Genomic DNA, 11,001 nt, shown 5'->3' on the forward strand with positions numbered 1-11,001 from the left:
CTTTTTAATGTAATTAATTTCCTACGTTGCAACGTTTCCTCATTATTTCTTTGCACATTATTTATGTATATCAAAACTGTGCGTTTCTGTGTGTCCTCATCTTAATAGACTCCCTAAAATGTTCCGCCCTGGTCTCGTAAAGTCTCCGAATGTCCCCCTTTTGTTCGAAATGACAGACGGGGTACTATATCACATTAAGCCATAATGACACTCAAAAGCAAGTATTTTTACAACCTGCAAGCATCAGTGACCAAATCTAAAAGATTGGTTAATTCCGCTGTTGACCTGATTAGCAGCCAGTGGATGTGTCTGCAAGAGGCAGCCAAGTCTTTTCAACTCAGCGAGGTGCCGGGGAGAGAGAGTAATGAGCTTTAAGCTGCACTGCTATGCACTGCTGGAAAGTAACCCAGTACATTTACTCTGGTGCTGTACTTAAGTACACTTCTGAGGATTAAAAATAATAATAATCGAATTGTGTTTCCAATTTCCAGTACTTTTATTTCTACTCCACTATTGAGGGTATGCGCATGCATAAAGTGAATGGGAAATCGAGTGGCAAAGTGACAGGAAAAGTGAGTTTAACTTTGTTTAATCTCGTTTAATGCAATTAGATATGTGACTAACTTTTCTGTTTGGATGCATGGGCTGTCAAGGCCAGAAAGTAGTTTTTAGCCACTCAGTATAGGCATTCCTGTATAACTTCCTGGTTTGATGATGATGTCACACGTATACCCTCTATACGGGTGCGTTCGGAAATGCGCACCAGGAGTGCACTCGCCTATTAGTTTGCATTGCACACAGTGCACACAGTGCGCTCAGTGCACACAGTGCACACAGTGTGCTCAGTGCGCTATTTCTGAGCGCGCCCTACATATCCAGGGATGTGCACACATAGACATCAAAGGGGGCTTCAGCAACTGCCCTCTCCAGACCAGGAATGCAGCATTTACTTTGGTTAAAGAAATGTAAATGCCCCTCCTTTCCATGCTATACCGGAAGGCAGCATTCAGTATTCAGTCAGAAGGCAGCATTCAATTGTAGGAATGACCGTGTTAGTGGCTGGAGAAACAGTACAGAGGCATTGGTAAAGGTTAACCAATGGTAGGTTTATTCACCAAATGAGCACTACAAACCGGCATGAATACAAGAAGCTCTCTACTCCCGCACAGACTTCAGTTCACTGGCAAAATGGCAGCCTTTTATACCAAGCTGGAGATAATGAGAATGGACTATACCATTTACAGGGGTGTCTTCAAATGAGAACATACCATGAATAAGCATACAATAAATACATATAAATAAATAACCTTAAACCATACAATGTTACAAGTCTCTGTGAATTTGAACGCAGCATTTTGCATCGAACTAATTTGTTTCCAAATCCATGTCGTACACACCGCATCTCCACTAGCTAAAGAGTGCTGGGTTGCGCCCGGAAATAGCTGATTTGCAAGCTCTCAACGCGTCGCAGCGTTGATTATAGCGTTGATTTAGATTTAGATTATTATTACAAAGCATGCATTTACCACTTCAGCCATATGCATATACTTACTTAGCCTATTTGAAATTAGCCGATCTTGTAGACTATTATGTGCTATTGGAAGCGTGTGAACTGCAAAAGTTGCAATGCGATAATGGAAGCCATCGTTCTCACGATAATACCAATGTAAATATATATTTTTTTTGAATGACGCCTAACGATGAGTAGAAAAGAATGGTGGTACTTTTTACCATGAACATTAGTGAGGACTAATTTGAAAAGTGTTGAAGTGGTCCTTTAAGTATTATGTGAATAGAACTTTAAGTTAAGTGACTCAAGTCAATTTTGAATACAGGACTTGTGGTATTGGTATACTTTTACTTAAGTACAAAATGTGAGTATTTCTTCCACCACTGCTGCTATGACTCTCTCTCTCTCTCTCTCTCTCTCTCTCTCTCTCTCTCTCTCATTCTCCCTCTCTCTCCTCTCAACATTTAAGTCACACAGTCATAACCACAGTGTTCATTTAACTCTGTGCATGTACAAATGGAAACACTCAGATCTTCAGGTGTAGCTTATTTTGTAACACTATAAATCTCTGTACATAAGTTGGTCCATGTATCTCAGTATGCCAAGAGACTCTGCATGAACTTCTGGTTTTCTGGGCCCGAAGTGTTGCCGCATGTTACTTTTCTTTTTTCCCCCTTGTTCTGTTTTAAGAAGGAAATCTTCTGTTGTTTTTTCTAAATCCCATCAGTGCTCGAGAAGCCAACATGAGAAACACAGGGATAAATCTCAGCCTTAAACAGGTCATAGAACTTTTGTTTAACACTGAGCTCATATCATCTTTCATTGTGTGCATGTGTGTGTCACGTGTGTGCGTCTGCCACTGCAGTCCAACGTGTTTGCCCATGTGTTTCGTACATATGCAGAATGTTTCTCTTCGCATTTCATATGATGTGTGCATATGCGTGTATGATTCTCTGTATATGACAGAACTCGCTAAAATCATAAACAGAACCCGCTTCCCCCTTTTGTGTGCCTCGATCCTTGCCAAATGCGATTCACGGAGCCAACAAAACAACCGGGTTCAGTTGAATTTGTCACTCCAAATTGACCCTAAAAACAATTAAGTCATACAGGGACCATTAACTATGTATAACCATCATAAAACATGTCTCTGCAACAGAAAAAGCAAGAGGGTAAAACCCTGGTCACAGGAAATGAGGTAATAAGGACTGCACAGCTAGTCAACCTGTCTTGCTGTTGCACTGCCTCGCTGACCCGAGGGCAGCCAGATGAACTGTTTTTCAGGGCGGGGAGAAAGAGAGGGAGAGGGCGAGGAGGGGAGAGGAGGGGAGGGTGGCGTTCGTTGGGTTGAGGGGTGGGGGGGCGAGCAGGGGGATTTGAGCGAAAACCCGCTCTCTAATCTTGCAGTCAGCCAAGCGATCTCATGATGCAGGAGGCTTAGCCACTGCAGTGAAAGCAATCTAATGGCCAATGAGTAATCAACACTATTGCCTGTCTCGACTAATATCCCCATGGCCCGGACTGCTGAGGCAGGGAACGGCTCTGTGCTTTAGCCTGTAGCAGATGCAGGGAACGGAGGGAAGTGAAAGGAGAAAAAAAGAAAGACAATTAAAGGGATAATGAAAGACATAACATTTTTAATGTGATTTAAAAATCAACAGAGATCTCCTCTATAATGATCAGAGTTCTTCTCCATCCGTTTGACAAAAAAATAAATAAAAAAGATTCTGCAGGAATGTGAATGTGGCCACACGTTCGTTTCCTCCTCCCACCACACATGGCTGGGGAAGTCTGCTTCACATGTTCAAAGCCCCTTTCCTGACATGTTTGAGAATGTCAGCCATAGTTTATATGACTATAATCAAGGGATCAGCCGAGGGACAACAGCAGAATGTGATTCTTTAACTCTCCACAGAGCAGAAAGTAAAACACACGGTATCCACCTCTGGTCTTTAAAAAAAAAAAGTCCTCTTCATTGTTTTTGGTTCCAGTTGCTGATGTTTCAGCTGTCCTGGCATGTGGATCCGTGCGTGGCATGAGGGAGCGCCGCTGAATCAGATGGAATAATAAGAGAGAAGGGCTTGTTTGATTAGATTTATGGAGGTGCATTAAATGGCATTTATTTCGCTGGAAGGGTGAGGTGGCCGGGGAGCTGTGAAAGAACTCTTCGCCCTTAGCCGTAATTTAAGTGCCAGCCCCACCCCTTCCACCGCGATGGTTAGATCCACCTGCCAGGGCAGGGACTGTGCCAAACCCTAAGAATAGGGGGACACAGGGGGAAGAGGTTTCTGGACCGCAGCGATACCTGCCTCATTTTTACATGCATATGCACACATGTATAATAGAGACACATAGAATCTTTCCCTCTCACACAGATACAAACAGGCCCCTCATGGATTCGTTTTTATAGCTTTCAGCATTCCGTGTACAATTCCTCTTCCCATCTACCTGAGAAAAAACAGAGTCAAGGGAAACCGGCTGCAATCTGCAATATGTAACTTTTAAAGTTTTGGCTTCATTTCTACAATCAAATCAAGACATTTTTACCCTGCCTGGATTTGACATAACCCAGAGTCAATTAAATGAAAACGGTCTTATTGTATGACATAAATTAATTGAACTCTAGCTGTAGCCTACTGACAAGGTTTCTGTGCAGATGATAATGAGTATAAGCAATAAACAACTGATGCGTGAAACAGCCAAATCAGAATTTTGCTAACATAATACTGTGAATCATATCATTTTGTTGAGAGGAGGGCATGTGAAAACCACACACAATGCATATTGTGTGCCAAGAGCTTGCCAACCCATGACAAATGACACGTGAGGCGTATAGTCTGGCAGCGATCTTTCAGCACAAGCTCTTGAATCTCGGAATGCATTGGGATTCGTGTTATGTCTGATCTTCACGTCCCTCTCATGATAGAAGGATATAATTCATGTTACATATCATCAAAGCTATACTCTTTAACTGCTTCAAGCATCAGTTGTTAATTACTGACTCAATATGCAGTCTTTGTCTGCACACTGAAATTGAAACCTCGTCATCAGAGTACAGAGTACAATTCATTCAATTTACATTAAAAGCTGGCTAAGTTCCCCTTTAAGGTCTCCAGACTGTGGAGACTACTACTTTCTGTCTTACATTTCATTGACCGGGGAACCTGTTGAGTTTATTGCACATAACATTCATACTAGTAGACAGAAAATATATACGGTATATATCCCCCCCCCCCCCACACTAGCATAGCAATGGCTTTCATAATTGGTTCAGTTTGTGGTTTCCTCTGTAAATTCATCTCTGAGAGTTATATTCATTAAGATTAGTTGCTAAATGGTTTGACATGGCCATTCATCCCATACTCCCATAGTGCTTTTGGTATTGCATGAAGGAATTTCAGTGTGACATTAACATCCCAAATTGGGAGAATAATGTTCCAGTTGGGGAGAAATATGTGGAGTTTGTCCGATACTAATAGCTCTTTTTGTTTTTCTTAATTCAGGTTTTTCTATTCCGGTTAGTGATTTTTATTAGAGTTGGCCTTGAGGTTTTGGGTTCGAATGAGGGTCTCACCGTTGATCACTGTACTGTGGCCCGGTGACAGGATCCATCTCTAAGAGAGAACAATAGCAGTGAAAGCGGAAGCCGGCTAACCTCTGTCAAAACCGCCATCCATCACTCCGCGTTTTAACCCCAGACACACTGAAAGACGGCCAATTACTTGGGCCAATGGATGAAATAAATACGTCCTCAGATTAGGAGCCATTACCAGCCCTCTCTCTCTCTCCCATATCGCCCCCTGCTCTATGAAGGGACTGAGAGCTATGGTGGGCCCCGGACTCTGGCTAATGGCTCTCTGAGATCTGCTAGGACTCCGCTGAGAGGGCTCCGTCCACAGAACCACCATAAAGTACTCTAACTACTAAGCAAATGGCCTCAACAACTCACCCTGATATGGTGACAGCAATACTGCCTTCGTTCGTATATATATCTTTTATCATCTGTGATCTTGCTTTTATTATTATTATTATGTGTGGTTGTTGTTTTTTAACCACTTAAGCCATACTTAAAAAATGGTCTTTACTTCTTTAAATAAAAACAAAGAGAGAATTTGGAAATATCCAAAATGTTTCAAAACTGTTTAAAGATTTTCACCTACAGTATTGGACCTGCCCAAAACAAGGGGACCAAGTGTTCAAAAAAAAATATTTTGTCAAGATGGAACCGTCGATCTTACCATTGAACGTCAAAAGTACATATGATGACACCATTCGTTGTTCACATTGGCTTCCATCTCTCCATATCGCAGCGCATAACGCCACTCTGCCAATAGGACGGATTAGTGTTGGAAAGGTGCTTGGCAGCTACCAATAGGACAGATTAGTGATGGAAAGGTGCTTGGCAGCTACCATTAGCCGCAGTGTCAAGAGACAAAAGCCGATACTTGTACCTCCCGTTAGCCGGGACCCCTCTCCTCTTTAGAGAGGCTGTCGAGAGACTCTTCATCAACCCATTAACCACCTACACTACTTAACTCCTTTCTGGTCCCGTGGATTAGTATTTTAGTTGATTCCAGGTGTCCAAAGTTTACAGGCATCTTTTTTTTCCTTTTGGAACAATAAAGTCCGAGGGGCTCAAGTAAAGGGGAGCGGGGAGGGGAGGCCGAGGAGAGAGGCTCTGTTTATTGGACAGCAAATAGCCGGCCAGTGGGTTTATGATGTGGAAGGTCATTGTTGGTTAATAAGTGGCCACATGAGTGCAGGCAGGTGCTCTGTTAACACCTCCTCTTAACTCGCCTTTCCAGCAGAGACCATTCATCAGCCCGGTGTTAATGAAGGCCATATAATTAATAGGTGGGTGGCAGAGAAAGCCCCCTGAGTTAATCAATGCAGGCCTGTTTGAAGAGCAGAGGCAGAGATGGGACACTGGGGTTCTGAATTAAAGAGAGAGGGTCTCGGTCCGTGAGGCCTGGGTTTTTAAAGACACGGAGGGCAGGAACCCTAAAGTCCTTTTCTTCCAAGCTTTGTTCAGGTGTGTGTGTGTGTGTGTGTGTGTGTGTGTGTGTGTGTGTGTGTGTGTGTGTGTGTGTGTTTGTGTGCGTGTGAGCAAGAGAGATATACCGAGTAGAGTATCTATTCCCACGGGGTGGATCAGCAGAAGAGCATCGTACATTAGGGAGAAGCTATTTTGAAAATAATGTAGGGTACATTACAGTTGAACCTTCGGATGCAGCGTTTTTTCTTCTTCTTTTTTTCTTCTTTTACCACCACCATCCTGAATCCAGTAAATGTGTGCTGCTGAGACTGCAACAGGCTGCACATTGTTTCAATGAGGAGACGCAGCCGCGGTTCAAATGATTTAACCTCCTCTACACAGCGCAGATCATACCATTTTTCTCTGGCCCCATGCTCACTCCTTCACCTGCACCTTATCTCCACAAATGGAGTGTTGACTTTCTGTTCTTCAAAGGAGGAATATTGTCAGCCTGCTGCTAATGGGGATCAGCAGAGGCTACTGTTCTGGGACTTGTCAAGCCCTGTCCAACCTGCCATGCTGCTCTGAAGTGTGGGAGCTATTTAACCTCTCCTACATTTCTCTCTCTCTCTCTCTCTCTCTCTCGCTTTCTCGTGCCTCCTCTTTATTTTTATTTTTTGAGTGGTGCAACCACTCCCGTACGGAATAATGTGTGTGGGTGGCTGTGTGGGTGCCTGCCTGGCTGGCTGGGTATGAGCACGAAAACAGCATGGTTGTTTTTCACCACCTGTGTGCAACCTAACACACACACACAAACACACACGCACATATTAACTGTACATTTCGGGTGTGCCAGTACAGTATACAGTGACATTACAGTACAGTACAGTAGAGGGTACAGTAGAGGGACCGGCAACACTCTGCCATTTCTCAACCGGCAAAGCTAACTCTGCCATTTCTCAACCGTTTCGGACGCGGGGCGGCACACCGGAACCGGCCCGGCCCCCTGGGCGCGTTCCTGGGGGTCTGGAGCCCCCACCCCCACGGACCCCCACATGGTAACTCTGTCATTTCTCTACCGTTTCGGACGCGGGGCGGCTCGGCACCCTGGGTGTGTGTGTGCATACGTGCGTGCGTTTGTCTGCATATACACACGTGTGTTGACTTATATGCATGCATTTGTGCACGTGGGTATTTGTATGTTTATTGTGAAGGTGTCTATGCAATGCATGACCACCAGTACTTCTGCTGCTGCGCATCTGTGTGCATGCAGGTTTGGAGTCTCTCTCTCTGTGTGTGTGTGTGTGTGTGTGTGTGTGTGTGTGTGTGTGTGTGTGTGTGTGTGTGTGTGTGAGTGCGTGTGCGCGCTTGTGTGTGTGTGTGTGTGTGGGGGGGGGGGGTAAGCTTTACAATGGTCAACTGAAAAGAACCATTCTTTTATTCAGCAATTAACCCCATCTGGGTAAATAATACGCTGTTGTGCAATAGAGCCGTCACTGTTATACGCAGGGGCCCGAACCCGAGAGCACTTCAAACGGCCGCCGCTCGCCCAAAACCATGACAAGATGCTGCAGAAAACCGCTTTTCACAAAGTATATAATGCAAAGTATTGTGTTTCATTGACTGTACGGCTCTAGAAAAGACGGAGATACCCTAGAAAGAGAGAGAGAGAGAGAGAGAGAGAGAGAGAGAGAGAGGGGGAGAGAGGGAGGGAGAGATGGAGCGAGGGAGAAATGGAGAGACGGATAAGAGACAGTGAGCGAGAATGAGAGAAAGAGAGCGAGAGAGAGAGAGAGAGAGAGAGGAAGAGGGCTAAAACACCGGTGATATCACAGATAACAAGTCTGGATGCACTTACCTGGCTGGAAACCTGATCTTATTATTTTAAATTCTGGGGCTCAGGCACTTATAAACAGAGAGCAGGGGGCTGTGGTTGAGGAGGGGGGGGGGGGGGGGGCGTGGGGGTGAGTGTGTGTGGGTTGAGAGGTGGGTGGGGGGGAGGGAGGGAGGGGGGCGTAGAGGGGGGTGGCCGTGTTCCAGCGTGTGGATATATAGTGTGAGAATTCAATTTGCTCATCTCCTGTTATCATAACCCAATTTCCCGTTTCGCACGCATGCACGCATACAGACGAGCGCACACACACGTGCGGCTATAGCATGCACTGCACACACCTCGCGTGTGTGCAAAGTTTGACACACATTAATGGGCCTTGTCCGCGGCTCGTCCGATGCGCGCACAGAGTCGAGGAGGAGCCCGGGGTAATTAATGTCGGTCACATGGCCTATACTCCCCAGATTTATGGCGGGGAGGACCAGAATGCAATCTGGCGAACGTGAGAAGCGGCGAGGAGGGGCGGTGCCGACGGCGTTGAGGGGACGGAGCCTCATTAAGCGAGGGGAACCGATCTTCCCACTGAGAGGTGGGGCCCGTCGGGCTCTGCTCCTGGGGGTCCCTTTAACCCACTCCCCCCTAAAGACCCCTGCACAAGCTGCATGAGAGGGCTCTCTGGAGTGGGAAGAGGACTTGGCTGTGGGAGGGAGTGACAGAGCCTCGCCAGACCGATTATAATCGTCAGTATGCCGATATCTGTAACATCGGTTTTAGGCACTTATAATGCGTCACATTGCGACGCATTGTGAGCTTGTCGACTGGCCATTTTTGAAAATCTTTACAGGGCCTAAATGCTTAAAGAAAAATAAAGCTTACTTCATGTAATATTCTGGGACTCTAAATAACCACACTTGGAGAGCATTCAAACACAGGTCTTTACTTGGTGACTCTCAATGCAGAACTGAGCACACACAGCACACTACAACAGGCTGCAGGGGATCTTGCTAATCAGCACAGGTGGAAATAATGTTCTCAATCAGTGGCTTGCTCTTTCACCTAGAAGACACTCTATTACACTTTATGTGTATCTCATATTTACTTGTTGCTTATATAAACAAAAAAAAATCCCAAGTTTTTCCTCGAACATTTAGCAGTTTTTGACCAAAATACTGCTCAAATATCAGACCCAAATGTGACTTCGGTCGGCCTCAAGAGAGACGGAGCCTCGTCTGCCTCCGCTGTGGAATGCGCAGCACAGAGACACTCAAGGACACACTCCAAACCACTGAGGGATGCAATATTGGTGTCAACTGGTCACTGACCCCCGTGGCCCTGCTGGTTTCCTTGTGCATTTAACGAAACCCTTCCCAGTATAAGCTGAGGAAAAAAAACCCTGCTATGCCTCTGTTTAGATACTTTGCCCCTAGCAGAATCCAGAGTGTCAATTCAGCTCTGAAAGGGCCAGAGTTCAGAGTTAAATTGACTCTCGGTGTTTCGCAGTGCATCTCCGTCTCTGCCCTCTCCCCTCTTCTCCCCCTTCTTGTCTTAGTTTTCACCCATTCTGCTTTGCTTATAGATGGAGTGCCGTGATTGTTGTACTTTTTCTGTTTTCTATGTGACTATGGAGTTAACATTACTCTAATAGACCCCAATCCCAAGGTGTGCTTATATTATTCAAATATGTCTTCCCTGTGTATTTTTGGTTTCTTCCTGAAAGCTGAAAGCCTTTGAGTCAAAAGGCCCAATCGAAATAACACCATTTTAGTGACATCATAACCCCCACATCCCCTCCCTCATTATAATACAACAACAGCTGTGGTCGAGGCTTACGTTCAGGTGAGTGGTGCTAAGGTGAATATAAAGGGCACGTTCGGAAACAGCGCACTGAGCGCACTGTGCAATGAAAACTAATAAGCGATTGTGCTATATCTCCGAACACGCCCTTAATGAACTGCTGGTCATGACCACGTCAAAACATAATTTTAACACTTTCTGTATACTTTTTTTTTAAAGAAATCTTCCTCCTTAGTATAATCACAGTACCTGATGATCATGTTTAAGGGGGGAAAAAAATCACAGCACTCCATCTTATTATAGATCTGTACCATGCCCTTCAGCAGCTTTCACATTAGCCATGTTTTCATTTCTTTTTTTGTGTGAGTGTGGAGGATAGGGGTCAACGACACCCACCCAAACACACACACACACACACACACACACACACACACACACAAACGTCTGCGCACGTATACGCCTGCACACAGCCCTGCAGTTGCTGTACATTTCTTACTTGACAACAAAAATACATCACTTCGATTGAGCGTGGAACACAAAACCGAAAGGAAGGGGAACGGGGGGGTTTATGTTACACGTGGAGGTGGAAGCAGGAATGATTTAAACAATAATAACCATAATTTATTTTTCTTTAATGAAAAATACTTCACACCGAGCTCAGACACAAGGAATAAACAACCTGTGGAGAAATGTCAGACGGCCGCTCGCGGCGAGCTCTCAGCTGCGTGTCTGTATATACATCCATCCTTTGCCAAAGCGGTGTTTTGCAGCTTTGCTGGAATGTGTTATTATCGTGGAAAACATCTTCTCAAATTAAACATTCAACAAAAAATATCAAAAGCACTTTTGACTTTGTTTTATACTGTATGTTTTATGCTCATCAGGTTGCAA

The sequence above is a fragment of the Protomyctophum bolini genome, assembly GCF_963924005.1.
Source record: "Protomyctophum bolini genome assembly, chromosome: 7".
Taxonomy (NCBI): Eukaryota; Metazoa; Chordata; class Actinopteri; order Myctophiformes; family Myctophidae; genus Protomyctophum; species Protomyctophum bolini.